The sequence below is a fragment of the Ammospiza nelsoni genome, chromosome 4 (genome assembly GCF_027579445.1).
Source record: "Ammospiza nelsoni isolate bAmmNel1 chromosome 4, bAmmNel1.pri, whole genome shotgun sequence".
Lineage (NCBI taxonomy): Eukaryota > Metazoa > Chordata > Aves > Passeriformes > Passerellidae > Ammospiza > Ammospiza nelsoni.
Genome location: NC_080636.1, coordinates 1,690,477 through 1,694,609, shown reverse-complemented (window position 1 = coordinate 1,694,609; position 4,133 = coordinate 1,690,477).

Genomic DNA, 4,133 nt, shown 5'->3' with positions numbered 1-4,133 from the left:
TAGTGCTAAAAGCAGTGAATACAGTGAAAGGCAAAACAAAAAGCAATGCAAAAGCCCTATGCAATTACTTAATGACCAGAAATAGTCTGGGGAGATTATGATTATGACAGCTGGATGATCTGGAGTTGGGAGGTAAAAATAATCTTAAATCTACAAATCTGATGTTGGGTTGGCTGAAAGCTCCACCCAGCCCAGCAGTTTCAGACAGATGTGTGTAGGAAGACAGAAAGAACTGGGAAAACACGTTCTGTACTTCCCCAAAATGTTTTTTTCAGCTCCAGCAACTTACAAGTCAAGAACTTGCTGAGTTAGATCAAGAGTCTTTGATGATTTTCCAGTTGCTTTTTAAGCTCATGCAAAGTTTTGGTACCCACTGTATCCTGAAGCAAAGACTTCTGCCTTAAGTATAGACTGAATGAAGCACTATCTCCTTTTGTTTGTTTTGAACCTTCCAAGTTCTCCTTTCATTTGCTGTAGCTCAGTTCTCATGTCTGATAAGTCAGCGAGCAGTCTAGATTCCTGGTTCTTACTTGGATCCATAGACTTTGATGTTATCTTCCCTTCCCTGCAGACTGGAAAAACCCAGCTGAGTCAACAACGATCCCTTTTGAAGCCCTCCTACTATTTCTGATAATTGTATTGATTTTTATTTCATCTATTCCAGTTCTACCATGCTATTTTCAAACTAGAACGGCACAGGCAATTAAAGATGCAGGTGCAAACGGGGATTGATACAATGACCCTTTTCATCTCTGTTTCTCTCTAAATACATTTTAACAATAATCTTAACAGTTCTCAGTTTCTACTTTGATCACTGCTGAGTTGATGTTCTCAACTCAGAGAACAGAACAGAACCAGAGAAAGCTGGTTCTCAGAACCAGCTTTCACAACCTCAGAGCCTTTTTTCTCACTGGTAAAAACCAACTCAAAGTTCCTCAGTATATATGTGAAATTCAGGATTGTTTTTTTTTTTTTCTCACATGGCAGCCTTTCATATTTATCAGATTTAATTTCATCTGCCATTTTGCCACCGAGTCTGTTGGTAGCATAGTCACTCAGTTTTTCTCAGTTAGCCCTACCCTGAATTGCTCATTATCAGCAACACATTTTGTAAATCACTACTGGCCTCCATTTCTATCAGTTATTTGTCTAAGTTTCATATCCATTAGCAGCCTTGTTTTTTACTTCCCTTGGGGACGAATCTCACTGGTTGCTTTTGGAAACCATCACAGAGAGTTAATTGAATCTTCATGGTCCATGAGCTTCTTGACTTCTTCAAAGAAAGCTTTCCTGAGACACTACTTTGTTTTCAAAAAGCCATAATGACTTTCCCTAATGTGTCATCTTTCCTGTGTGGCCACTAAGTTTTTTCTTCAGCACAATTTCTACTTATTTGTCTATCAAGGAGATTGGCCTTCCACGTCTACAGCTTCCACAATCTTCTCCAAAATCTTTTAGAAAATCTGGTGTCGCAATAGCAACTCTCCAGACCCCTCTGATGCCCAGGTAACTTTAAGTGAGAAGTCAGAGGCAGCAGTTAGTACCTGAAGCACTTTAAGCTGCTGTTCAGCCTGTGGTTGAACACCATCTGGTCTCAGCAGTTGGCTGCTGCTCACTTGTTAATGTGTTCTTTCATCTTTCGTACTTGCACTGTAATCCAAGACATGTTTTCCTAATTATTCCCCTTAAAGAAGCTTCCCATTATTGGAGTTCACCCACGCTCATCTATCCCATTCACAAATGCAAAAATAAATTCAGTCTTTTTTTCCTGGCTGTATCTTCTCCAGATGTTTCTTCTGTGTATGAAACAATCTATTTGCCTTACAGAGCTGTCAAACTCCAACAGGCTCTCTGATTTGTTCTAGAAAGTCTTGCTATTATTTTTATAACTTTTGCAAGCTGGTCTTGAAACTTCTTTCTGTATCCTTCTCATAAATTTGTACTTAACCCATCAGAGGTTACAAGTCCTTTCTTTTACCCCATTTTAATGAAAGGTGTGTCTTGTTTTATATTGCTCCTCTGTTTTTGAAAAGAAAGCAGAACATTGCTGATTTTCTTTGCCATGGTGCTACAAGGGTGTCAAAACCAAGCATGTTACGGTTTCTGCTACAGCGTGGGTCTTTGTCAATAATATGACACTCTTTAAGACCAGGGTTTGCTTTTCCTCTTCTGGCTTCCCAAGAAGCAGTCACAGATACTTCCTGAAATGTTAGCTCCAGCCCTACTCCCTCCTGTGACATTTATCCAACTTAATTTGAGTTCTTAAACTCACAATTGTGTTTTCTGCCTCTCAGGCTCTGATCTTCCTGCCTTGTTAGCTGGACTGGTGATGCACTCCTAGTACTGCATTTTTCCTATTTATTTCTGGGACTTCAATCTACTGAAACCTTATTTATTGACAGAATTAACTGCTAATTGGAGAATCCTCTAAGCTTTCTTTAAAATACAGCATCATTCATCCACTGTCATGCTTCGTCCTGCCTCAAAAATACAACACGTATCAAAACTGATTGTTCACTTTTCCTATCAGATTTCAAAATATCAGCACAGTGCATCTTTGCTGCATGTTTGCTGCAGCTGCTTGCAAAGCCTGATTGTCTCCTGGCCAAAGCCCAATGTGACAGGCCTTGTGACACCCTTGTTCATGAATGGCTGTACACTCAGGGTCTTTATTTACATCTGGCTTCATCTGAGAGTCCAAACTAATGAACAGTTGCTTGCAGTTATGGAGGAGGACTAAATATAAGAGCTAATCCTCAATTGTGTCAACAGCTGAAATAACAGAGCAGGGAATATTTTGTTTCTGACTTGTATATGTTTTCTCTTGAATCATACCAAAAGTGATCAAGGATCTGCAGTGACTACAACTCAAACCATCAAACATCTGACAAAACAGAAAAGAAATATCTTATCCACTGTAGAAAATGAGGTGTAGTTTAACAGGAACTATGAAGAAATGACCATTATAAGGATAGAAAACATATCTATGTTTATCTTGTATAAAATTTGAAAGCAGTTAAACTGTTCCACTTCAGGACACGTGCTCATCTATCCCTTACAGTGAGGGAACATTTATACACTGGTCAGAAAAAGCAGGTTGTTTTCAGATCTCCTTGTGTTCTTCTCACTGAAACATATCACTCTTTTTTAACTGAGAATGGCACCTCAGAGCCAGTTTTATCCCACCTTCTTTAAGGGCAAGCTTTCCCCTGCCTCCCCGGACATGGCCTCTGCCGTGTGTTATGCACTGTACTACCAGCACTAATAATCAGCAGTGCCTGGAATCACTGATTGCTTTGCATTAATCATCTAGGTTAGGGAATCATTTGTAGATACCATAGCAATAAGTCAGATATTAAAAAAAAAAAATTCCTAGCATCAGACAGGCTGTAATGACTTAATCCATTTTTCTGCTTCATCAGCTTTCCCTCATCCGGTGTCCACGCTTCCTCGCTTCTCGCTCCAGTGGTTTTCCAGCTCTTTATTTGGTGGTTCAACTTGTGACTTCTAAGGCCATGCTCAGATGGCTTTGCAAGGTCGTTTCCCTCCCTTGCGAGTCAAGCAGCCGCTTACACGGGTCTACAACTAAACCAGATTTTTGGGGGTTTTTACACATTCTGCAGCGCGTCGGGTCACAAAAATGACGATTCCCTAAAACAGCTGCGGAGAGGCCTGAAAGCTCCGAAGCTCCTGGGAGTATACGGCACAATAAAAACAGCTCAAACGCTTTGACTTGAGGGGATCCACCTCGTTTTTCCACAGAGGGCGAGTGAAGGCACCGGCAGCGAAATGAGGGGGCGGACATGAGGAGGGGGCGGACATGAGGACGGGGCAGTGGGCCCGGGTCTCTTGGCTGGGGGGGGCTGTGTGTGTAGGGGGGAGAGAAAATCTCCAAGCCCACGATTTATTGCGGTGGGGAGAAAGGAGAAGAAAGCGCTTATTTGTAACACGGCCACCGCAAGGAAGCCGCGGGGCGGGGCGGGGGCCGCGGCCCTGCCGCATCCCCTCAGCGCGGGCGGCGCCCCCGCCCCTCGCGGCGCCGCGCTCGGCCCCCATTGGCTGCGCGCCGCCACGTGCCGCCCCCGCCGCGCGCCGGCTCCGCTACCTGCGGCGGGGCCGCGCCGCGCCCGCGC